General features: G+C 40.2%; 1 protein-coding gene and 1 long non-coding RNA gene across 2 annotated transcripts in view; one reads left to right on the plus strand and one right to left on the minus strand.

The window, feature by feature from the left end:
- Positions 1-27,907, plus strand: part of LOC309501908 (uncharacterized protein) — a 575,396-nt gene that overhangs the window by 199,081 nt on the left and 348,408 nt on the right. The gene's annotated exons all lie outside the window — the stretch shown is intronic.
- Positions 22,011-23,071, minus strand: LOC309502086. The gene is made up of 3 exons (XR_014207138.1): positions 22,555-23,071; positions 22,255-22,380; positions 22,011-22,165 (listed from the first exon to the last, which is right to left on the minus strand). It is a non-coding gene; the product is annotated as an uncharacterized lncRNA (long non-coding RNA).

Raw genomic sequence — 27,907 nt, forward strand, 5'->3', positions numbered from 1 at the left:
TCATTGTTTATAGCAGTGCACTTTCTGGGTTTTCCCTGTTGCTCACATTTTTATGTGTTCAATGTTATGAGACGTTAAATAAATAGTTAAAAATGAAAGAGAAGAAACAGTGTCTTCCAGCACACAGAACTAGTATGACTGGGTTTCAGAACAGACTATTGGAAACTAAATGCTGCTGAAGCTCTTCAATAAGATGATCATCATAGATGTGAACTATTGTTATTTCTCTGTCTTCAGTCTGAGTGATTGCAGTATTACAGAGAAACAGAGTCTCATCCTGACTTCAGCTCTGAAATCAAACCCGTCACACCTGAGAGATCTGGACCTGAGCGGGAATAATCTAGGAAACACAGGAGTGAAGCACTTATGTGCCGTACTGATGGATTCACACTGTAAACTGGAGAGATTGAGGTCAGTCACATTCACATTCAAGAATCAAAATGCTTAAAATCACTTCAACAGTTTAAACTAAAATACTTTATACTCAATATCTCACAGTGAGTCTGAGTTCACATTATATTAGTGTAAAATTCTTCACATTCATGATTTGTTTGTAAGATAATCTCTCTTCCTCTGTTTGTGTCTTTCTAGACTAATTGGCTGTGGCATTACAGATGTTTCTTCTTTAACTCAGTCTTTGACTAACTCAAAAGCACTGCAGTTTTTAAAAGAGCTTAATCTGAGACTCAATAAGATAGGAGGCTCACAGCAGCGGCTCAGAGACGTGATACGAGACTCAAACTGTGTCCTGAGGTGAGGAAACATCACTGAGATATTAAAGAGATCTTCATTTACCTCTGATATGTGAACAAACCTTTCAAACATTCGTGAAAGGAAATTATCATTAAGCTTTATTGCAACAAAGGGTTTGTGTGAGAACAAAATGTGAAGTTATTGAAATGTTTCACACAAAGGAGGAAAGAGAACAAAAGCTCACTGTCACAGCTTTATACATCAACACCTGCTTTATTAACTGTGTCAGTAGAAGTGAATCATTTCAGTGTGAAAACAGACTTGGTCAGATTGTAGGAAAACGCTGCACTCCTGCTAAAATCAGTGCAGTTCCAGCTTCAGCTCACAGCGTCCAGCTCACATGAGAAATGTCTCTGTCTCTAGTGTGTTTTTACTGTGACAAGCAACACGTCACACTACTTTACACTTACTTTACTCTCAGTTATTTACTAAGAGCCTACAAACATGTTTAAACTAGAGGACAAACGGCTTTAACTAAAGGTTTGTGTTTGAACTCAAAATAACATTTGTATTTGCTCCCTGTGGTTTATTCCATACGCCGTACACTCATTAGTTTCTCCTTTACAGAGACTCAATAGGAGTCGCACCGACACACACACACAAACATATGAACATCATTCAGGTTTTACATCTATTATATTATAAAACACAAATATCTGTGCAAGATCATGTAAAGTCGGTAATTAATCTGATTACAGGAATTCAGTTTAACTTATTTTTACTAAAAAAAAACAGTAATTGAAATATAATAATTTGCACTTTGTTCCACTGAACACTGATTGTTTTCTCTTCTGTTCCACTTTACAGAGATGAAGATCGATCACCGTCAGTGGATTGTTTACATCATGGTTCAAATCTGTGAAATGATCATGAGAGGAGCAGAAACCATCAGGTGATCCACAGAAGAGTCTCACTACTGTCTATGAGGAGAAATAAATGTGTAAATGTGTTTCATACAGGTGGAAGAGACTCAGACTTCACAGTTAAATAAAGCAGCGTGTGTGTTAGCATGCGTATTAGAAACATGTGATATTGAATGATTCATGTTGGTTTATTATTCAGCCAAATGATGGTTTAGTTGTAATTAAAGGTGGAACAGAGGAAGAAGCTCAGATGAGTGTTAGCAGAAATCTTCAGTATCAGGCCTGCAAATATAATAATGTTTGGATTGAACTCATCCATAATTATTAAAATATTTCTAATCATGAACGTGATTGTCAAGTATAGCACATAAATGTTTCAAAAGATATAAAGTTTACATGTAACTTTTAAACATTTACATTATCTCTCTTACATTTTATACACAGAATATCTTTATTGTTATTGTTTTATTGTATATGAAGTTAGTTATGTGTGTGTGTGTCTGTTGCTGATGCACAGATCTACAGTATTTTGTCTTTGTTCTGTGGATGAAGTCTCTTCTCCTCTACAGAACGACTAAACATTTTTACCAGTTAACAGCATTTGTGTGTGTTTCACTCGCTCCTCAGATAGCAGACGGAGTGTGTACTGTGTGTGTGTGTGTGTGTGTGTGTGTGTACTTTGCAGCACAAACACAGACGTGCACTAGCTCTTACAGTCAGTTAACTTATGTTGTACATGTTGGTAGAGTGTCTGATTGAGAAAAAAATTGTATGGTCTTGAAACGTAACTGAATATTTGGCTGAGATACATTTTGAGTTGCTGTGTGTAAAGATCTTTGCTGTGGTTTCAAGCAGGACATATTCTTGGGTCAACATATATATATTTTTTCATCTTGGAACACAATTCCTGTCCAGAAACCCTAACCCTACACATAACTTATCCTTAAAGAGGGAAATGACAGGTAAATAACCAGCACCAAACCCTGTTTGTAAGCATAAACTTAACATAAAGTGTAAACTTGTCACTCAAATATGATTTGTTAATTGGAATGCAGAATTCACAAAGATGTTTATCCTGAAACATATTTGTTAATAATAATAATAATAATTCATTACATTTATATAGTGGTTTTCTCTACACTCAAAGTGCTTTTACATGGAAGGGGGGATCTCCTCAACCACCTCCAATGTGCAGCTCCACCTGGATGACGACGGCAGCCATATTGCTCCAGAACGCCCACCACACACACACCAGCTTAAGGCGGGCATACACTGTGCGATTTTCGTCCGATTTTGAGCCGAATTCTGACTCGTGCGACTCTTTTTCGGGTCGGGCCGATTTTCAGCTTTGTCGTGCGTCGTTTGTCGTGCAGTGTACACTTCCTGCTCAGCTCAGCTACCGTTCGGACGCTCTTGCTTACTGCTCCGCGCTTTGCTCTATCGCTTTTATATTTTATCTTCTATATTTTTATATTTTAGCTCCTTTTATCACCTAATTTTAACTTCAGCAAATCAGCACAGTGCTCAAACGACAAAGTTTGGATTACCACAAAAACCCGACCAGCTTACATTCCGGGGGAAGGAAAACACAACTGCCTACAAGGATAAGAGAGAAAATGCCTCTTCTGGAATCTACTTGCTGCACTAACTGCCACAGACTTTTACAAAGGATTGCAGTTCTTGAAACAAAGTTATTTACGGGACCACCAAACCAGACGGAACACACAACAGAGCTTCGTCATGGACACCCTCAGCATATAGCCGGTGAGTCCCATGAAACTAGTGCTCCTCGACAGGTAGAGAAACAAGCCGATCGACTTACAAATCGATGGCACAAACAGGGAGCGAGACCCAAAGGCACTCGAGACATCAGATTGTCACGAGCCCCACATATTGCCGCAGTAGCATCCTCTACCCCAGATACAGCTCTGACAAGGATTGCAAACACTGGTCTCCCACCAACACCTATACATCTTGAGAACAGATTTGAAGTACTAATGAATGTAAATGAGGAATCCCCAAACGTGATGAATGTGATCGAACACAGACTGTATCAGCCAGTAGCTAACACTGATGCTAACTGGCGCTCAAGGTCGAGCAGACAGCGGCACTCAGCTCAGAGCACAGCCGAGCCCAGGACTCTGATAGTGGGGGACTCCATAATCAGAAACATTAGCAGCAGGGATACAACTACATGATGCCTTCCACAAGCAACAACTTCTGATATAAACAGGGAACTTCAGAACATTCTGATGAAACATAAGACTGCAAATCGACTCATAATTCATGTGGGGAAGAATGATATTCATAAAGAGCAGTCAGAACTCCTTAAGAAGGATTTCAATGAACTTTTTGAAACACTTAAAAGACTGAAAGTTCAAACATTCATCAGTGGACCACTCCCAGCAAGAGGAACAAACAGGTTTTCTCGGCTGCTTGGGATTAATACATGGCTGCAAAAAACCTGCAATATAAAAGGAGTAAACTTCATTGACAACTTCAATCTTTTCTGGAGTCAGAGACAACTATTTCATCGGGATGGCCATCACCCAAACAAACTTGGTTCAAGAGTGTTAAAGGACAATATCGACTTCTCCCTAAATCATCCTTCTGCAGTGTGTGTCAATCTGAACGACACACACACACCTGGAAACAGTATGAATGAACACGGGACTTCACTTCAGCAGCAAAATGGACATGCGGTTGACATATCACACAAGGACAATGATAACACCACTGAGCCACAACAACCTCTGCTCACGGACACAATCTCAGCTGAGCCATGCCCACAGAGCTCACCACAGACAGACATATTAGAACTGCTCCAATATTCAGCACCCAAGGACGACTTCCTGGAAAACAGCCAGGGAAGCCAGGACAGCATATCCCAGCCTCCGATAACACCTGAGCAACAGCCCCTTTCACCAGATACTTTCTCACTCTCGCCAGCAACTCCACTTCTGTGCTTCTCACAGAAAATGGAAGAACTAGTGCATGCTGGAACCAGACTATCCCACTCTTTTGCTGCAAGCCCCCAGATACCAACCAAAAATCGTCAGGCACCTCAAACACCGAAGCCTGCGCGCCGAGCTCGCCCGCCCCCTCCTGTGAGAGCTCTTCGGCCTCTTCGGCCAAAACGCCAGGGCCCACACCCTCCTCCATCTGCTCGAGGTGAACCAAAAACAACTGATACCAGCTCTCAGTGATGTGTTTTGGGTTCCTACTATGATAACAGTAACTTTCTCAAATGTTTACAGAACAAGCGGGAACCCAGTGTGCCTGTATCTTTCTCTATTGCTGTTCTATTACAAGATAGAAAGTCTAAGGCCTTCAATAGCCGTATAGCAAACCCAACTAATCTGGTGCCTATTACATGTCAAACTAAGATTGCTGTGGGGACAAAAAGTAAGACTGTTAAGTTAGCACTTTTAAACATTCGCTCACTTAAAAATAAATCACTTCTAGTCAACGACTTAATAACCACAAACAACCTGGACTTTATGTTTCTAAATGAAACCTGGCTAGAAGACAGCTGCAGTGCAACAATCCTCAATGAAACAGCCCCTCCTAACTTTACTTTTATGAGTGTCTGCAGAGCTGTTAAGAGAGGTGGGGGTCTAGCTGCTCTTTTTAAAGATATCTATCAATGTAAGCAAATATCATTTGGGAATTACCCGTCTTTCGAATATCTGGGTACTGTGTTAAAAGGTGCTCCTCGCATTTTACTTATCATTATTTACAGGCCTCCAAAATATTCTTAAGGACTTTACAGAACTGTTATCAACAATTAACTCAGAGTTTGACTGTTTTGCCATTGCTGGAGATTTTAACATTCACATAGATAATGCAGAAAACAATATGGCAAAAGAAATCAAAACTGTTTTAAAAACTTTTGATCTGACTCAGCATGTACATGGACCCACACACAATCATGGACACACTCTAGATTTACTTATCAGTAAGGGTCTAAACATTTCATCGATTTTTATTAAGGATGTAGCACTGTCTGATCATTTCTGTATTTTCTTTGATATATTGATCTCTCCTGCCACTGAAGCTAGATCTGTGTCTGTCAAGAAGAGATGCTTAAATGAGAACACTAGTGTACTATTTATGAAGGCTATATCCTTAACACCAAGCATATCTGCTGACTCTGTTGATTTTCTCCTTGATTCTTTTAACTCAAAAGTTAAAAATATAATTGATGATATTGCTCCTGTTAAAGTCAGGAAGAAGAGTGGCAGACAAAAAGCACCTTGGAGAAACTCAACAGCAGTGCAAAATATGAAAAGACAATGCAGAAAAGCAGAGCGCATGTGGCGGAAGACAAAACTTGTAGTCCATTATAACATCTACAAAGACAGCCTGCATGCTTTCAATATGGAACTAGGCAAAGCTAGACAGACTTTCTTCTCAAATATTATAAACAGCAATTTAAACAACACACGCACTCTTTTTGCTACTGTAGAGAGACTGACAAACCCCCCAAGCCAGATTCCTAGTGAAATGCTCTCAAACAGCAAGTGCAGTGAGTTTGCGTCTTTCTTCTCTGAGAAAATCAATAATATCAGAAAGGTGATCAGCACATCCTTGAGTTGCACTGGGGTCAGACAGATCAGACCACCTGAGAAAGTAGTTACTATGTCTGACTTCAAAGAAATTGATGGCAAAATTTTGGAAGAAACCGTACAACACCTTAAAACATCAACATGCGCCCTTGACACACTTCCCACATCTTTTTTCAAAAGTGTGCTAAACAGTTTAGAAGCAGATCTTCTAGAAGTGGTAAATGCCTCACTTCTCTCTGGGAGTTTTCCAAACTCCCTGAAAACTGCAGTTGTCAAGCCCCTCCTGAAAAAGAGCAATCTGGATAAGACCATATTAAGCAACTATAGACCGATCTCAAATCTTCCTTTCATAGGCAAGCTCATTGAAAAAGTTATCTTCAATCAGCTGAACAAATTCTTAAGCTCGAATGGATACTTTGACAACTTTCAATCTGGTTTCCGACCGCACCACAGCACAGAGACAGCGCTCATAAAGATAATAAACGATATTCGCTTAAATACTGATTCAGGAAAATTATCAGTGCTGGTACTACTCAACCTCAGTGCTGCATTTGACACTGTCGATCATAACATACTTCTTGACAGGCTGGAAAACTGGGTGGGGCTTTCTGGGATAGTCCTAAAATGGTTCAGGTCATACTTAGATGGGAGAGGTTATTATGTGAGTATAGGAGACCATAAGTCTGAGTGGACATCCATGACATGCGGAGTCCCTCAAGGCTCAATTCTTGCGCCACTCCTGTTCAACCTGTATATGCTCCCAATGAGCCAAATAATGAGAAATAACCAAATTGCTTACCACAGCTATGCAGACGACACACAGCTGTACTTAGCCCTATCGCCTAACGATTACAGCCCCATTGACTCCCTGTGCCGATGCATTGACGAAGTCAACAGTTGGATGTGTCAAAACTTTCTTCAATTAAACAAAGACAAAACTGAAGTTATTGCGTTTGGAAACAAAGATGAAGTTCTCAAGGTGAACGCATACCTTCACTCTAGGGGTCAAACAACTAAACATCAAGTCAGGAATCTTGGTGTGACACTAGAGTCAGACCTTAGTTTCAGTAGTCATGTCAAAGCAATAACTAAATCAGCATACTATCATCTGAAAAATATTGCAAGAATTAGATGCTTTGTTTCCAGACAAGACTTAGAGAAACTTGTGCATGCTTTCATCACCAGCAGGGTGGATTATTGTAATGGACTCCTCACTGGCCTTCCCAAAAAGACCATAAGACAGTTGCAGCTCATACAGAACGCTGCCGCCAGGATTCTGAGCAGAACCAGAAAATATGAACATATCACACCAGTCCTCAGGTCTTTACACTGGCTCCCAGTTAGATTTAGGATTGATTTTAAAGTATTATTACTGGTATATAAATCATTCAATGGCCTAGGACCTCAATACATTGCAGATATGCTCACTGAATATAAACCCAACAGATCACTCAGATCATTAGGATCATATCAGCTAGAAATACCAAGGGTTCACTCTAAACATGGTGAGTCTGCTTTTAGCTATTATGCCAGCCGCAGCTGGAACCAGCTTCCAGAAGAGATCAGATGTGCTCCTACAGTGGTCACATTCAAATCCAGACTCAAAACACTTCTGTTTAGCTGTGCATTTACTGAATGAGCACTGTGCCGCTGTTCGTCCGACTGTTTGTACTGTACTGTATTTTACTCTATTTTTCTAAACTGTTTTAATTATTCTTATTTCTTTTAATTATTTTAATTTCTCCTATGTCAGCAGGGCATTTAGCCCGAAACTGTAAATGCCCACTCAGAAGGTGATAATGTGAAAGTGACGTGTATTAATGTGGGTTTGAAAGTAGAACAGTATTTAAATGACGATATTAAAGTTTTCGTCTGAGAAAGAATGTGAACGCAGTGCTAAAGTGCTAAAGAAAGTGAAAAGAACGTGTGAGTAAATGAGGGAGAAAAGAAAGTTAAAGGAAAGTTGATAGATGGAAGTCGTAAGAAGATTGAAGGTTAAAAGAAGGTTGAAAGATTTAAGTCTTAAGGGAATCCTTTGAAGGAAAGATCTATAATAATAATATTCTTTTTTTATTTTTTAAAAGTACTGTATTTTATTTTTCTAAACTGTTTTAATTATTCTTATTTCTTTTCATTATTTTAATTTCTTCTATGTAAAGCACTTTGAATTGCCATTGTGTATGAAATGTGCTATATAAATAAACTTGCCTTGCCTTGCCTTGCTGTCAGGACACAGGCCAGGAGACAGAGGTAAGTGAATCCAAACACAGCTTTATTTACAAATGACAAGAGTGCAAGGTGAGTATTCATTCAATTTAAGTGCAGATTCCGTGAAGATGAGTCGAAGTGGGGCAAAAAGCAGGTAAGCACTTTCACTTCAGATAAGTTGATGTCAAGTAATCACAGTTCAGTAATATTTGTCTCTTCTCTTTCAGATGCGATCGACAGCAAGCAAACTTGGATGAAACACTGGAAACTCAAAGGAACACAGGATCTCAGGCAGCATGGACTCAGACAGGATTTCTGAAGACAGCACAACAATGACATAAAGGTGAGTGTTTCAGGTAAGTATACATTACAGCTTGAAGTCTTGATGTATCAGCGGAAACGGAGACAACAGATTATGGTCTGTTCCTGTTGGAGGCTTGACAATGAACTGGGGCTATGGTGAGTGTTTTATAGTGTCTGATGACGAGGTTGCTGATGGTGAACAGGTGCATGTGATTAGTAATCTGGAGAGTGAATGCAGGTGTGCCAAAGAGGATTCTGGGTAATGTAGTGTAGATACAGACAGACGGTAGATGTGACATTACCCCCCCCCCCTCCCTGAAGGCGCGTCCTCGCGCCGTATAACATCCAAAGGGGTGGGAGGGTGGGCATCCTGGACTCCAGGACGGCCCAGGCGGAGCAGGCTGGTCAGGGGACCAGGGTGGAACAGGCTGTGGGCATGGCCAGGGCGGAACTGTCGGACCCTCGGGCGTCCAGGGCGGTGGTGACCCTTCGGGTGGCCATGGCGGTGAGGACCCTTCGGGCGGCCATGGCGGAGAGGACCCTTCGGGCGGCCATGGCGGAGAGGACCCTTCGGGCGGCCATGGCGGAGCTGTTTTTTCTGGTGGTACTGGGAACCTCGTCAGAGAGACCTCCGTGGTCCCCCTAGCAGGTATACTGCGCCCCCCCCAAATTTTAATGGGGAAATTGACAGGAAAGGGGGGGTCCGGCAACAAAGATGATCTTGGGCTGGGCTGGACCAGCGGTGAAGAGGGCTGTGAGCCAAGCGGGACCAGCGGTGAAGGAAACTCTGGACTGGACAGGACTGGCGCAGGATCAACGGGCTCTGGCGCTTGCTCGAAGACTGGCTCTGCCTTCTGCTCGAAGACCGGCTCTGGCTCTGGCTCTTGCTCGAAGACTGGCTCTGGCTCTTGCTCGAAGACTGGCTCCGGCTCTTGCTCGAAGACTGGCTCCGGCTCTGGCTCTTGCTCGAAGACTGGCTCTGGCTCTTGCTCGAAGACTGGCTCTGGCTCTTGCTCGAAGACTGGCTCTGGCTCTTGCTCGAAGACTGGCTCTGGCTCTGGCTCTTGCTCGAAGACTGGCTCTGGCTCGACAGGGTAGGAGACTTCTGGACTCGGAACTGGACTCGGATCATCTGGGCCGACAACTGGCTCTGGCTCTTGCTCGAAGACTGGCGCTGGCTCTTGCTCGGAGACTGGCTCTGGCTCTTGCTCGGAGACTGGCTCTGGCTCTGGCTTGACAGGGTAGGAGACTTCTGGACTCGGAGCTGGACTCGGAACTGGACTCGGAACTGGACTCGGATCATCTGGGCCGACAACTGGCTCGGGGAGCATGACGCTCTCAGTCTCTGGCTCGGCGGGCAAGGCGCTCTCAGTCGCAGGCTTGGCGGGCATGACGCTCTCAGTCGCAGGCTCGGCGGGCATGACGCTCTCAGTCGCAGGCTCGGCTGGACTGGCGTGAAGTGCAGGCTCGGCTGGACTGGCGTGAAGTGCGGGCTCGGCTGGACTGGCGTGAAGTGCGGGCTCGGCTGGACTGATGAGAGGAGGGAGATCAGAGAAGTCATCATCCCTGGAGATAAGTTTGATTGTGCAGATGACTAAATCTTCTTGATATTGATAGCTGATGCTTGTTTTGACAATATCTCTGGATAGGATACATGATATCGTCCATAGGCGCAACCCGGCACGAGGGTTTATCGCGCTGATTCGCGCATATTTCACACGTATAGTGAGCAGTCAAGTCGCAGCTCGACGTTCGGACCGTACAGTGTGAGCACATAAATCCTGAGCTTTGGCTTTACATCGCATGCGATCTACTCGTTCAGTGTGAGTAGGTTCCTTGCTGAAATCGCACAGACATCGCACAGTGTATGCCCGCCTTTACTGGTGGAGAGGAGACCGTGATGAAGCCAATGAGTATATATGGGGATGATTAGGAGGCCATGATGGATAGAGGCCACAGGGCAAATTTGGCCATGATGTCGGGGTTAAACCCCTACGCTTTCAAAAAGACATCCTGGGATTTTTTGTTACCACAGAGAGTTTAACATCTCATCCGAAGGACGGTGCTCTTTGACAGTATAGTGTCCCCGACACTACACTGGGGCATTAGGACCCACACAGACTACAGGGTGAGCGCCCCCTGCTGGCCTCACTAACACCTCTTCCAGCAGCAACCTGGTTTTCTTGGGCTACAGGGTGACATGGCTGCTGGCTAATCATTGTTGAAATCACATTCACCTGTAAGGCAGTGCCATCTTATAAACTGCTTGACTCTGATATAAAAAAATAAAAATAAAAATAAACTAATAAATATTTAATTTGTGTTACGTCCCGTATTAAAAGGACGGGTTTGGCAAGCGCTTTTGTTGATGGTAAAAAGGAAACCAGCCCCAGCCGACAGATCACCAACGACACAAAAGCGCTTGCCAAACCCGTCCTTATAATACGGGACGTAACAAATGGGGACTCGTCCTATCGTAACGAATTGGGACGCGTTATAGTATCAAGTTCGTCCAATGGTATGTATCTCTCTTTTTTTCTCCTCTTGCTGGTGCAGACGTTTTATTGGCAGGTTTTTTTTGAGAATCGGGGAAAGGGGTATAGAGAAATGGAATTTAGTATTGAGGCCTTTCGACAAAAGCCTTCGTGTGAAGGATTAGAATTGTGTCGTAAAGCGGATTTGTATTTGATTGTTGATTATTATGAAATTTCGGTAGTAAAATCAGCTCGTAAAAAAAAAAGTGCGGGACGTAATACAAGCTGCTTTGGTACAACAGGGTGTGTTAACACCAGTTCAAAATCCTGAAAGTGAGGGTGCGGAGATAGAGGAAAGCGCAAGTGATGAAGAAGAGGGTCCGAGCAGGCATCCAGTGCTTAGTTCACTTAGTGGGATAGGTACGGAAGATTTAAAACTTGCTATCCAATTGAAACAACTGGATTTGGAAATTAAACGTCAAGAACATACTACCCAACTTTTGCGCTTTAGACAGTGTGAATTAGAGACACAGGCTGGTCGACCGCTCTGTGATTCTAAACCAATACTACCTGCTGTTGTTCGAACTAGTCGTAGTTTACATCATGTTTCTGATTCATCGTTGCCTATCCCTTCTGCAACTTCTCCGGATTTTGATGTTAGTAGACAAATCAACCTCGTGCCACCGTTTCGGGAGGCCGAGGTTGATTCATATTTTGGTGCGTTTGAACCAACAACTAAGGATTACGTATACTACTTAAAAACACGCAGGAGTAAATATGCATAACAAAAACAAACAATACAAAATTGATGATCATACGAAATATGGGAGAGAGAGAGAGAGAGAGGGTAAAAGTGAAAGTGAAATCTTCTCAGGACAAAAACAGTTCAATCAGTTACTTCAAAAGACCCAAAGGCTTTAAGAAGTTCTAGACAACCTTAAAACAGCACTTTCTTCACGTGGTCAGGGATGAGAGTTTGAGGGTCTCTGTGTGTGTGTGTGTGTTTTTGGTGCACGGTCATCCGGAGTTCACGCTGCGGTGTGAACTCTTGTCCTCCCCCCCCAAGGGGGTCGTATACGTGCGTATGTGTGTGCGTATGTGTGTGCGTATCCTCTTGAATTGATGAAATTAACAGTGGGCACATCTGGAAAATGATCAAGTACCTGCTACTGTGATGCGTGACACTGGGACAGCGCAGTCTTTTATTTTGGAAAGCTCGTTGCCATTTTCAGAGAAAACGTATTGTGGTTCTGATGTGTTAGTGCAGGGAATTACAATGCGAGTAGAAAAGATTCCCTTGCATAATATATTTATTCGATCTGAGTGGGTTACTGGTTTTGTAAAAGTGGCTGTTCGTGCTCGGTTACCTGTTAATGGCGTAATTCTGATAATTGGAAATGACTTGGCAGGTGGAAAAGTTTTCCCTCTCCCTGAAGTCATTCAGAATCCGCTAGATGAAACATCTGGTGTGTGTAAGCAAGCTGCAGTAGATTTGTCCGTGTTTCCTGCCTGTGTGATTACTCGAGCTCAATCACAAACATTTCCCACCGTAATTGATCTTTCTGACACTTTTCTTGTTGATGAAAACGTGACTGATTCTGGGACATTACTGTCTGAGATGTCCGCGTCTAAGCCGCCGTCCACTAGCAGTGGTGCTGAATTCGGTTCCGCTAATTTGTTACTTTCTGTAGATCGGAGGCTGTTGGTTGCCGAGCAAAAACAAGATCAGTCGCTCGAATTTTGCAGAGAGTCTGCTGTAAATGCAAAAGAAATTGTGAATAAGTCAACTGGTTATTACTTCAAGGATGGGGTATTAATGCGGAAATGGACACCTTCAGTGTCGGATAATTCAGGTTGGGACATATTGTACCAGATAGTCGTTCCCAAATGTTATCGAGAACAGGTCTTAAGTGTGGCGCATGATAATGTAGCTGGCCATTTAGGTGTGGCTAAAACGCTTTATCGAGTTTTGCGTCATTTCTTTTAGCCTAGAATTAAGTCCGATGTTACAAAATATTGCAGATCATGTCATGCATGTCAAACAGTTGGGAAGCCTAACCAGGTTATCTCCCCAGCACCTCTAAAGCCGATTCCTGCTATCGGAGAACCATTTGAGCGTATAATATTAGATTGTGTCGGGCCTCTACCGAAAACAAAAGCAGGTCATACTTACTTGCTTACGCTCATGTGCACAGCAACTCGTTATCCTGAGGCGATACCACTTCGTTCTTTGAGAGCTAAAGCCATTGTGAAAGCTCTAACGGTGTTCTTTTCTACTTTTGGGCTTCCGAGAATTGTTCAGACGGACCAGGGAACCAATTTCATGTCCCGGTTGTTTAATCAGATTTTGTCTCAGTTCATGTTAAACATATCGTTTCCAGTGCCTATCACCCTGAGTCTCAAGGAGCATTGGAACGATTCCACCAATCATTGAAAACCATGTTACGCACATATTGTGTTGATTCAGAAAAAGGAAGGATTTTGGAAAAGGAGACTGTACAGGAGTCTCTGGGGTTTAGTCCCGCAGAGTTAGTTTTTGGGCATACGGTGCGCGGTCCACTTAACCCTCTGGGGTCTGGGCTGTTTTTGGGGCCCTTGAGATGTTCTGACATGCCCTGACATTTGTGCTTTTTTCAGTTGCATATAAACATATTAATGGCAAAGGTGTAAATTCACTCTATATAGCACAAACAGGGCTACCATATTATGTGAGCCACGTGTATGTACATGTTTTCATTTTTGAGAGAATAATGTTTATGCATGGTTATTGAAAAAACTAAAATTTCTGAAATAAGGCCACAAAACACATAGTAAATATGTGTCAATAAGACTTTTGACTAATGGATGTCCTCGCCTAGAGTTTTTTCTTCAAAATTATGTGAAAATAGTCTTGCTTTATCGTTCACATAAAACCATACATTGATTTAAATTGATGTAAAACAGGTTTTGCTTGGAAAGCCAATATGCGAGGGGGGCGTGAAGGAGGAGTGGTTTACACCTGAGAATACAATGTCCCACCCACTCTGCATAATGATGAGCCATTCACTCAGGTGTGAAACTGACTGAGCCACAATGCAAGGACAAAAGATATATTTAGAAGAAGACTTCTATTGACCATTTAAGATTTTGCTTACATCTATCTTGTAAATATGTTTTGCTATTTTATTAAAAAGGTTACAATTACAACAATAATTACAATTTCAACAATATTTCAAGTGTACTCTTTCTTTGTAAAAAAAATGATTATAGGCCTACATTTTATCTATGTATTCATTAGTTTGAATATAGTCAACATTGGAACAGCTAACATCTTAGTTGATGACTTTATTTTTGACAAAAATAGATATAGAAATTGCTAAACAAAAGCTTATTTGACGTGGCAGTATATTCTACAGTAAAAACTGTACCCAAATCTAGTCAACAAGATGTTGTCTTTCATATTTCGCCTGACTGTAACGTTGTTTTCATGAAATATTAGGGCATATTGTTAATTTGCAGTTTAATACGTTGCTTGAAATGAGAAGTGAGAAATGCACATTTATTAGGCTACATAGTTTTTTGTTTTGGATGGTTTTGTTTAGAACCAGCTTTCTGTAAATATATTTCACATTTTTTAGACATGTGAGGCGAGTAGGCTACGGTCTGGTTAATGATGATCTCCAGTTCAAGCACCTTATGTTGTGATTGCTAGCCTATATTTACTTTAAATCCAGGAAATTTGTTAATGAAAAAATTATTAAAATTAAGATACAATTGATACAAAACGAAATTCGTTTTAAAGAAAGGATTTGTAGTTTCTGTTTTGAGGTCTCTGTGAAAGTTTGAAAGTCTTTTAGTGCGCTTTCAGAGCGCTCGCGTCCATAATGGAGAACTGTCACGTAATATTGTTTTTTCCTCATAAATGCGAACACGAAAAATAAAAGACAAAAGACTTTTAAGTAAAACTTACTCCGAAATTGTGTCCTCTGCGGAATTCGCTCTTCAAAATGCTGCCGTTCGTAGTCTGAGTTACAATCTTCCTCTGAGGAAACAACCCGGTATCATGCATTCTTCCTCGCTGTCCAGAATCATCTGAAGGGCGTCTTTACTGGAGAAGCGTGCCATACTCAAAACGCGATGAACTATCAGTAAGTCTGATGAAGAAACTGTGTTTTTATGGCATTGATCGGGGGGCGTATGCGATGCATACTAGATCACCTAATCTATTTACCATTTGAATAGCGCCGGGGGCGGGGCGGCCTCAACTCATTATAGAGATAATGAGGCAGAAGGAAAAACGGTACCTCTCCTTGCTTTCAAACGGATTACATGAGTTGAAAACATTTGTTTTTTATATAAATTACTTCATTTAAAAGAAGAGATTTCAAGCTTCATAAAGACATATATCACGTGTCTGTGTGAGAAGTATTCGGTGAGTTACAGTTCATTTTCGGACGCGTTTCAGAATGGACTACACTGACAGAGAGAAGGCAGAACTCGCTTCGTGTTTATTTTTCTTTATTTGGCGAAAAGCTCAACACTTTGTTTTTATTATGAGTATACACAAAAATAATACACATTTAACAGAATCGATTGATGTACGAAACTCCTATGAAAAATCAAAGTCAACAGAGTATTTATGAGTTTCTTTTACACTGATAAAAAAAAAGCGAGCTGGTATCGCCGGCGATACCGTCGACCTCAGGGGGTTAAGCTGCTCAAAGAAAACTGGTTGTCTGAAACAAAACCATCATGCAATCTTTTAGATTATGTTAGCTCGTTTCGAGAACGTCTGCATAAAGCTCGAGATCTGGCTCGGTCAGCTTTGTCAAATGCTCAAATAAAGATGAAGGTGTGTTTTGATAAAAAGGCAGTCCTCCGTTCCTTCGTGAAGGGAGACAAAGTTCTTGTTTTGTTACCAATGCCTGGCTCTTCATTGCCAGCAAAGTTTTCTGGACCTTATGTTGTGGAGCGAAAGCTCAGTGATACTGACTATATTATCTCTACCCACGATCGACAGAGAAAAACCCGCGTGTGCCACATTAACATGTTGAAGCGTTATGTTGTTCGTGATGAACAAATGGAGTTAAACAGCTCTACTGTTCCAGTTGCTTCTCTTTCTGTGGTACCTTCCTGCGGGGATGAAGACGGGTTCAATTTACAGAGTATGCCAGTGTCTGATGTCAGATTGAATAATTATGAAACTTTGTCAGATCTTAATTCTCACTTCTGCGAATCAACGAGATGACATTGTGAGTTTGATTCAGTCTTTTTTAGGACTTTTTTCGGATGTGCCTACTCAGACAAATGTCATTCAGCATGATATTGATGTGGACGAACATCCACCCATTAAGCAACATGCGTATCGAGTCAATCCAGTGAAACGAAAAATCATTGAGTCTGAAGTGAAATATCTACTGGAAAATGATTTCGCTGTCCCGAGCCAAAGTGCTTGGAGTTCGCCCTGTCTACTAGTTCCGAAACCTGATGGTACTCATCGATTCTGTACGGATTACCGTAAGGTAAATGCGATCACAAAACCTGATTCATTTCCACTACCGTTAATGGAAGATTGTGTGGATCATGTGGGATCGGCTCAGTTTGTTACAAAGCTCTACCTTTTAAAGGGGTATTGGCAAGTCCCCTTAACTGAACGTGCAGCCGAAATATCTGCTTTTGTTACTCCAGACAATTTCCTGAATTATACTGTGATGGCTTTCGGGCTTCGGAACGCCCCGGCGACTTTCCAGCGTTTAATGAACACCATCCTGGCTGACGTTAAGAACTGTAAAGCCTATTTGGATGACATTGTCGTGTATTTGTCTAGCTGGAAAGAACATATGGACACCCTCTTTGCTGTTTTCACACGCTTGCTTAATGCTTCTCTCACGTTGAATTTGGCTAAGTGTGAATTTGCCAAGGCAACTGTTCTGTATTTGGGTAAGCGGGTTGGACAAGGACAAGTACGTCCTGCAGTCCAGAAAGTGCAGGCAATTGTTGATTTTCCTGTGCCTCAAATCAAGCGTGATCTTCGCCGTTTTTTAGGAATGGCAGGTTATTATAGAGCATTTTGCCGAAATTTCTCTGATGTGGCCTTACCATTAACTAATCTGCTCCGTGCCTCGCAAAAATTCTTGTGGTCTAATGAGTGTCAACATGCTTTTGAAGCTGTAAAGAGTCTGTTGTGTAGTGATCCAGTGTTATCTGTGCCAGATTATTCACGTTCTTTTAAACTTGATGTTGATGCTAGTGCTACCGGAGCCGGAGCAGTCCTCTTACAGGATGATATTCATGGAGTTGAGCATCCTGTAGCCTACTTCTCGAAAAAGTTTTTGCCATATCAGTTACACTATAGTACTACTGAAAAAGAAGCACTTGCTTTATTACTGGCGTTACAACATTTCGAAGTGTATGTGGGATCGAGTTCTATTCCCGTGCTCGTCTTTACTGATCACAATCCACTCGTATTTTTGTCTCGAATGCGCAATGCAAATCAACGAATTATGCGCTGGTCTTTGATTATTCAAGATTTTAATCTTGAGATTCGTTATAAAAAGGGCAAGGACAATGTACTAACAGATGCTTTATCTCGTTCTTTTAGTTTTGTTTAAAAATCCGTATGATTTTTTTATTTCTTTTTTTATGCGTGGGGGTGGGGGCTCGTCCGGGATAATCAGGGAATAAACAAAAAATACAAAGTAACTTCCCTAACTCCCTATAAATAAACAAATCACAAACAAAGTCTAAATAAATGGCAGGACACCCCTACGCTCCTAAAACAGAACCAAATTAAATCATCATAAACAAACGAACACAATAAACTGAAGGGATTGGGATCTGCCGACGGGAGGAGGAATCCGGAGCTCTTCACGTCAACAAGCCAACGCCAGAATGAGCTCGCCAAGGGCGTAGGTTTGGCCTCAGCTTTGGTGGGGACATCCCCCTCCCCCTCCCCCTCCCCCTCCCCCTCCCCCTGGAATGAGTTTTCTATATGTAATTAAATAATGAACAAATGAATAAAATACACACGTATCATAGTATGCATTCAACACAACAAATCCATTATTATTATCTATTATTATTATTATTATTATCCATGATTACAGTATTCCATTAATACTAAAATTGTATCTACTATTCTATATCAAATTCTATTGATATATTCTATTCTTAAATATTAAATTCTTAGGCTACACTCACTCACAAATGCATTAAGTTACATAAATAGAATGTAGAAACGAAAAATGTCTCAGATCCACTGTTTATGTTGACTGCAAGATTCTAAGTTAAGGTCAGCTAATTAACATTCAGTGACTTGCTAACGTAGCATTCTATCATGATAGCGTGACTTCTATGAGTCTATCAGTGCTGCACAGCCTAATCAATACTCTTAACCTTAGTTGAAAGATTGCTGCTGCTAGGTTTAACTGTAACAACATGGTAACACATACTATCACCAATCAATACTATTTTCCACAGTAGAATCTGCATTTGAAAGCCTGGTCAGTCACTACTACTGCTAGTTTATTTGTGTGGCTAGTTATTTTGCCTACTTACACTCTGCTTTATGAAAAAGCTTCGTATGTCCCCTTTCTTCTTCTTGGGTGGCATAGCTGATCTATCTACAAAGTACAAAAAGTGGCAAAAAACGGAATATTAAAATGTTTTACTCTGGCCTTTGTATGTGGCAGAGAGACAGCCCTGGTAACTTACCGTCGGCGTCGTCGACGCGCGCGCGCACACACACACACACACACACACACACACACACACACACACACCACCCGCTCGCTGCCAGTGCAAGCACAAAAGTAGTCCCGGCCCGCGCGTGTAGCCTGTCAGATACACCGCCGCCAATCAAATTACGGCGTTTCTTGTACTGTCGTTGTTTTGGCCGTTGGAATTGATCCAAATAGCAGCGCAAAGATCCAAATAGCAGTTCAAAGGAGCTTGCTAAATATTGGTGGGGACAAATTTGTCATTTCAAAATATTGATTGGGACTAGTACCTAGCGTCCCCCCCTAAACCTACGCCCATGGAGCTCGCCATCTTCGGTAAGCGCCGCCCTTTTAAAAGCGGCGAATCAGTAGATCCACCAATCAAACTCCACAGACGACAGCCAATCCCTGCACACATATACAAAACAACACCCACACAAAACAGATACCTAGGATCGTAACATTTGTCTTACATTTTGTCTAAATATTGACATTTATATGACATTTTTTATAAATAACAATAGCCTATCAGTATATTAATTGATCAATTAATTTATGAGTGAGTAAATGAATGACAAATCAGCAAAAACTGCTATGAGAACATTTTACTGTTATTTTAAAGGTGCCCTAGAATGGATTGTTTTATTATTTTATAATGTTTCCTGGGGTGCCCTTATAATGTTAGTATGTTTTTTAGATCTAAAGTTGTTATAATTTAGAAATAAAAGACATATTTCCTAGCCTGATTTCATCCTCTGATTTGAACACTCTGTTTGAAGGGGCGTGTCTGCTGAGAGACTTCAGAGTAAACGCCCTCTGCTGTGATTGGCTGACATGCTTGCATTTGAAATATCTGGCATTACATGTAGAACTATCTGGAAAACTTTTACTATTACAGCTTTTATACGTTTTTACTATTACAGCTATCGAGATTAACGAATCGTGAAAAGTTTTTTAAGTATTTAGATCTATTCCCATCACATAAAAGGTTGCAGTGATGAGCATTGAGCAGACATCGATCTAAAGTTGGTGTGACGTTTGACGTTTGACATTAGACAGATATTCATCCGCTAAAAACTTCAATAGATCCTGATTGGGTGAGTATAATGTATAAAATTTGGTTTACCTGCAAGGTATTAGGACGTAGAACTGAACACAGATGACAGTTTATTTGTTTTTAATCCTGCTCAATGTTTTCAACACAGAAACGCTCCGGAAGTGACTCGCATGTGCTTAGGCCCGGTAGGGACCGTCTACGAAGTACGTGTATTTGGAAGCGGAGGAAACTGTCAATGGTTCCCCATCAAAAGATTTTTTTTTGTGAGAGCAACTTTGAAACGTACTAACACATAACGCTCACTGGCAGATTAAATAATAATGATACAATTATATTATTATTATTATTATTATTATTATTGACTAGGCTATATGTTATTACTACGATCTTATAATAACTATAGCCTAAATAAAATAATGAAACTAAAGCATTTGTATTTTGCCTTATTTTAATTTTTTACAATTTTTTATATTTATTGAAAAAAATTGCATTTATTGGCAATTTCCTGAAATCGGTTCATCTGCTTATCAGTGTTGGCTGTTTATTGATATCAGTGCATCCCTAAAAATACAGTAATAAAAACTAAATCAAGAGAGACACTACCTTTACAAAAATTATAAAATATATTCAGTCTCTTTAAGCAAAAAAATCATCCTTATCTTGACATGTTTTCCAATCATGTTCATCTATCGGCCCATGCCTTTTCCATTTGTTCATGATTTACTGGACAACGATTAAGCATAAGGATTTAAAAAAAAAATCCTGAAATTATTTGAGTAATTTTAATGTAGATAATATAGATGATGTAAAATAATAACTACATCAAATGTATAATGTTACCATATAAATTGTATGGTAAGCCTCTTGTGGTAAGCCACAAAACATTGTGATGGTGAATTAAAATAAGAAATATCATGATTGTAATGGTTTTCTTTTATTTTATGCTTATTTTAATACTTGTTTTAGGCCCCCTGGTTGAGAACAACTGATCTAACACACTGCTTTCCATTTTCATTATTTTATTTTCCTTATGATTTATTTAAAACATTTAATTATTAAATACTGCAGTCACCTCATAAAGCTGTTAAACCATTAAAGGTGATTTACTCAGTAAATACTCAGAATAAATAAAAAAGTAAACAAAACAAAGAAAGTAGATATTGATTATATCTTTTGAATACTATCATACCATGGTATTACTATAAATGTAATAATTAAAGTAAAAGTCCTGAATCCGAAGCATTTGCAATTTGGCTTATTCCAGGAACTTATTTTGTGTTACAAACCTCCGGCAAAAGACATGCCATTTTATGACAATTTACCTGTATTAATCAATTTAAAAGTGTCTTACAAGGGTCTTATAACAATAACATTTTTATGCTGGTTGTCACAGAGCTATACCAAAAGATTGTATTGAAATGTATAACAATGAATAAAAGCTTTTTTCACTTGTTTTACAGTAAATAAAGATGCTAATCTGAATAAAGTTCACATGTTACAGGCTACTACATTACTTCATTGAAGCACAAGGATATGAAACCAAATACAATGTATACTAATATACAAATACACATAAGATGGTGGGGTGGGGGAGCGGGCAGTTAGGCATAAAACATTCTTACACTTACATGACATGTGAAGTATATAGTTTATACATTAAATGCAAAATGCATTAAATCCTAATTGTACATCAATTCTTCTGTTAAAAACCATGGATGATGTTGGAAGGAAATGGCTGAGTAAATCCTGAAGACGTTGTTACTGTTTTCTGTCACCCCATGTTGATATTTTGATATCTAAACACTTTAAGTGTTCAGAAAGGGCCACTATGCTCTTTGGGCTTTCACAAAAACCCTTGGAGGTGCTTTGACAACTAACTGGGTAATTACTTTCTACATACATTTTACTGAGACAAGAGTTGAACACAAATTAGCATTTTTTTCCCAACAATATATGCCAATGGGAAAAATTACATCATGCCAGGTACATCAAGTGATGACTAGCATGGAAATACTTTGGAGTGTCATTCTTGCATTCAATAAAGACAACATTTAAACTTTTCATAGTAAAAGTTTCTTTGCTCCTCATACATTGGGTGAAGGCAGTGTGCCAGTTTTTTTTTTTTTTTTTTAAAGACTGAAAGCAACACTTTACAGGAGTATGCAACTTACTGCTTTGCTTTGTTAAACAGCACCCATCTTGGTGATGCAATGTGGTGAGTGCTGCCAGAGGTACTCTAGATCTAAAAAAATCACCACAGCCAAACTAATAAAATGGAAACATACCAGAGGCCATTGAAATTTCCGAAACTGCAACAATGTGGAAGCTCACCATCCACTCCAGCTTTAGTGTCCACTTCAGTGGCAAGGCAGGGGGGAAATAACATATGTTTCTGTCCATAGCTCATTGATGTCATCATGGACACATACCAGTTTCTTGAAGAGCTAAGCCGGTTTTCTGAAGTCAGCACAAAAGGAAGATTTCAACATGGTACCACATCATGAATCAGTCTGTTTCTGTGTTACTGTGATCCATGCCCCAACAAAAGTCATCATAAATCAAGCAAAGAAATGGGGGGAAAATGAAGAGGCAAAGACAAATAGATAATATTTTGATCCGCCTCATACCCACCTCATATACCACTGCGATTGCAGACACACCAGTGAACCTGTCAACAATTGGTCAATCTCAAAAGTGGATCTGAAACAAAAACAAACATTTCTGTACACAGCAGATCAGATATTACTTTATATAGGCTAATCATATGCTTTAAACTAATTGCTAAGTATTTTCAATCTGTCTAACAATAAATAGTATTTGCAGATCAAATACCATTAGTCCAAAAATGAATGTGAAGTGGTGGTTGTGCAGTCAGCAGAAAAAAAACAAAAAAACAATTACACCCTCCATCACTCAGAGTTCAAAACTCTGCAACCTCAAGTGGCTCATGATATTCATAACCTATGAATTTGTCCATTTTAATTTCATGGGAATTTTAAAATATAGCATAAAATTTGTGCGCATTTAAAAAGCTGGAAGTTATCTTTGTTTAATTTGCATGTTACACTTCTTATACCATTTGCTCTTTTGCTCAAGACACAAGAAAGTAATATTTATCTACTGAAGCGGTATTTCGCTGGTGTGATAATGGCTGGAGATCAAGGTGCAGTACGCAGACAGACTCTGCAAAAGGTGTCAATGTACTGTTATTCATTGAAAATATGGAAACATATTTTTAAATACTAAAGTGAAAATATCAAACCTTTATTTCAGGTGGACTTTGGAAACTACCATGCCATTACCAGTTTCCTAAGTGTAAATGGAAACCACTGGAAGTTTCTGGTGAAAGCTTTCAAAATAACAATAAGTCCTTCTTTAAGAATATCAAAGCTCAGCTGTAATTTAAAATGTTCCAAAATCATAACCAGAAATTTGTTGTAATTCATGGGTCCAAATAAAATAAATATAAAATCTCATTAATTAAATATGTGTATGTAGGCTACAAATATTTATTTAGGGTGCATTTTCATCCACGTGGTAATTAAAGTGTGTGTTGAGAGAAATGTGTGTAGCCTGCAACCAATGGTTTTACAATCCTGGTGCTGGGGAACTCTGCTCTACACATTTTGAATGTCCTATAAGAGGAGGATATTTCTAGGGACAGCTTATCCTAAAAGCATCTCAGGACAGAACACACTGTAAAAAACACAACTTGAAAAAAGTTGAAATGACTGATTTTGTTGTGTTGGTTCACCAAAAATACACATTGTAAAAATCTCGTACAACAACAAAAATTTTTTTTTACTAATTTACAATGGTGACATGCTTCATGCCGCAATGCATGCTGGGAGCCCTGATTTTAATACTATGGTGGCTCCCAGCATGCATTGCGGCATGAAGCATGTCACCATTGTAAATTAGTAAAAAAAAAATGTTTTATATATATTAAAATTTAAATAGCAAAATTCAATATGCTGATTCTTGATGTCTCTGTGTGTGTCAAAGTAAAATTTTCCCTTATAAGGTATTTTAAAATCAGAATTCAGAATCTCTAATCTGCTGCAAGAAAGTTTTGCTGGTAAAATATTAATAAAAAAATATTCAATTTTGGTCAGAAATAAGATTAATGATTTAGTTTGCAGCGTTTATACGCCCACGTATAAATCTAATTAATTATTATTCATAACGAATTATGATCAATAATTAATAATTCAATTATTTTTAATTATCTTCAGAATTTACCGTAGCAGAATCAATAGTATGATCATTTTATCAGTTCATCCAATGAACAGAAAGCATAAACAAGTATTAACTCTAGGAAATATAATATCTTCCTGGCCAAGAAAGAATTAATCCCCAGCTAACAATAAATTAAGAAATAATCACGGGTAAAAGCATAGGTAACTTAGATCGAAGTTCAAGACAATAAAATGTATAAGCAGATTAACACAAGTAATCTCTTTGTTAAAATACGAACAATACTTTATTGATTATATACTAACACATAAAAACTAATATCTAACACAAACACACACACACATCCATACGAGTTGCAGAAGGAAAAAGAGTAAGGAAAGATTAAGTTTCAAGAGTGAGTTTAAGAGTGAGATGATGAAAACCCAAGTTTATGCACTTATAAGACATGACCTGCTGGAACGAACCATCAATAACCATCATTAATTTAACCCTTCTATCGTTTCTTAGACAGGTTATTAAATGTATATCAATACACCAGTTCAGCTCTTAGTCTGGAGATACTTGCTTGTCTTTGCATTTGGGGATTCCCTTTTGTTGCGTGAAAGGGGTTTTCCCGGTCCATTAGTTGGCTGGTGTCCTTGTGCCTGGGTCTGGGGCGGCCAGTCACGTGGTGTGCTGGCGGAATGAAAGTCTTTGTTTGAAGCTGGCTTTGCAGGAGAAACGTGGCTCGAAATCTTGCGCAAAACTTAACTTAGAACCGAGACTCACAACGGAAAATAAAGGAAGACAACAAAGAAAAGACAACTTAGACGAGAGTAGTAAGATGGCTTGAATAAAGCTGTTGAACCCGTTCTTCTGATCTTAATTTGGGTTCTTTGTCTCTGCGTTTACATGGTTACTCGTCTGATTGAGATCTTCATCCTTTTTCTGCCCATCTCTCTTGAGAGTGGTAGCAGAGCGTTTCTTGGGGGTGAACCCAGAGATAGAGAGCAGAGTGCAGAGAGCAGAGAGCAGAGAGAGCAGAGCTCTTCTCTATCAGAACATTTTGAACGAGCAGAGTTAGAGAGCCGAGAGAAAGAGAGCCGAGAGAGAGCTTTGTTTTCGGGTCTAAGATTTTAAACTCAAAGTTTGTCCCCCCTCCTGAAGAGAGCGGACCAATTAGACACTGGCTTTGTTTGCAAAGTCATAAATCATGTCTTCCCTGGGGGTTCTCTATTTAAAAACCAGATGCAACAGTTTAGGCATGATTTCTAATTATCAGAATATGAAACATTTTACACAAATTTAATTCCAGTCATCTTGCTAGTTGTGTTCGTAAGATAGCATTGATATGAAACAGTACACACTTTCATTCATACTTCTAATAGTTATAACACTTACATGAATTATATGGGATCAAAACATATTATCTTATTAAAATATGCATATAAGTGGTGGAAACCACACGTGATTAGGTAGTTGCATGATTGTTTGATACTGAGTCCATTGAAAATTGTTCTTGAATGATTTTATGTATAGTTATTGGTAAGAATCAGTTCTCTGGATTGACGAGAAAAAGAACTCTGTTTGTTCGTTCAGAGGTCTTAAGGGGGAAGGGGTCAGGAATGTTGTGGGGGAAAACAACATCTGCTGGTATCGATCCATCTTGCACACTATCGAAGTTGACCAGTTCTTCAGTTAACCAATAAAAGTCTTTGGTTACAGACTCTCTGGAGCCTGGGTGAGTTATGGCTCTGGGATGTGAGATTTGAATCTGGAATGTGAGGACACTTGTGTGATGCCTTGGTCTCTGTCTTTCTCTTAACCAATCAGTAATTTGGCAACAAAGCTAGCATTTGACCAGTTATGTGTTAGTGCTGGGGGCTCTTTTAAATAGCCCGACTGGTTGGCGCCTGGACCCCATGGCAAGATTGATGAGGATGGAGAAGTCCTGACCAAATCTTCCTCTTTGTTCGGCAGGAAGTGGAAAGTTTGAATTAATCTTCTGGAAGAAGATTAGTCTGCGTTTGGTTCATACCCATTGTCGCTACATATCCCCCCTTCGGTCAACGATGTGTAGAGTAGAAGACATCGGTGAACGCTGGAGAAATGGGTAGAGGAAGCAAACACACACAGCAAACAACAAGACAACACCTCCATGACTGGTCACTTTACTGGTGCAGGGCATTAGATTACCTAGGCATAAACAGGTTTACTCTCTCAATATAGTTAATCACGTTGAATAAAGTTTAGTTCAATTTTAGGACCGTTATCCTAATTTGTTTTGGGACGGTGATTAATCAATTTTGTGACTAAATTTGATTTGTTTGTTTTATTCCCTTCTAAATTGTTCTAGGTTTAGACCAATTTACCTTTCAATTTGTGATACGAATGATGCAGGGAGTTCTCTGGCCCACATTCGTTTTGAGGTGACTTACAAATATTAGGCGTGGTGTGTCAATCCTATTATTGTGACCTATGACCCTTATGGGGCGGACAGGCATTTACCTAATAAAAGAAGGAAAGGGAGGAAGGAAGAGGTAAAACAAAACAAAGCAGTTGAGTGTTCCTCCGGATATGACTTGTAACTACTGTTGCACAGCTAAGGTGTCAGGGATCATGATGTAATGAGAGGTGTTCTCAGGTGTACTTGTTGGATGGGTAGTTAGTTACCATGTTTCCTATGGTAAGTGTAGCTAAGTTGTTAAGCTAGTTTCTGAAGTTAGTTTCTACCTGTGGGGGAAAACATGTTTGTTGAATGTTTTGCACAGTAGAGGCGGTTAACTTCTGTATGTTAGTGAGTATGTTAGGGGTGTTGTGTAGAGCATGCATGTGTGTATGTATGTATGCATGTATGTATGGTCAGATCTGTTTCAGTCTGTTTCGCTCCCCCCTTTGCTTGATGGCTTAGCTTTGATGAGCTTGTTGCCTCTTTGCCTTGGAAAAGGGGTCTTCTGTGATCTGCTGGGGGTCAAACCAGTACGGCAGGAAGTTCTCTGTCAGACAGAGAGGAGGTAGTTTGGCATGGGTGTGTGCAGCTGTAGTGCGAAACTTGGTCTCCGTTGTTGCATTCCTCCGATGATGCCTTCTGGTTGTGACAGACTTTCTGACCTTCTGTGCTTACTGTTGTTGCTGTAGCACACATATGGTTCTTGAGTTTGGAGCTCGTTTGGAGGTTTCTTTATGAGTGATGGGTAGCCAGGATGGTGTTTCCTGGTACCTCTGGGTGTTTGTCAGTGGTTGACTGTGAGAGACCACTTTGTTCTGTGTTGTTGTAGAACGAGTGGTCGTCATCTTCCTTATGAAGGTGTATCAGATGAATCGGTGGTCTTTCGTTCCATCGCTAGTCATAGCAAATTTGACTCATCTTGTTGGTCATCCGTGTTCAGCCTGTTTTCTAGGAACACTTCCAGTCGCCTCATTAGTTGCTCCATGTCTTTTGAGGGTAAACTGTCTGGTTCTTGGGCATACTCAGTGCTGTGCTTAACTGAGTGGTGCCGAGGCGGGTTACTTGAGAAGCGTGGCTGGTTCCATGTCTTTTCCATGCGGTTGGTGTGGTATCTGTCATCAGCATGGGAGTCATGTTCTCTGTGCTTCTTACGAAGAACTGTGGTGTTGTCATGCCACTGGTTGTCTTCCAGTGCAAGGCTTGCGTCTTGGCTGAAGGAGTTTGAAACTGTGGATGTTTTCAAACCTTTCTTTGAGGACATCTTTTGTTTGATGTGGGCCTTGTGTGTCAGGTCACGTAGCTGTTGGATTGTCATTGTGTCTGGACAGGCCATGAAATTAAGATGACTCAATCCGGGGT

The sequence above is a fragment of the Leuciscus leuciscus genome (assembly GCF_965113295.1).
Source record: "Leuciscus leuciscus genome assembly, chromosome: 6".
In the NCBI taxonomy this organism is placed as follows: domain Eukaryota; kingdom Metazoa; phylum Chordata; class Actinopteri; order Cypriniformes; family Leuciscidae; genus Leuciscus; species Leuciscus leuciscus.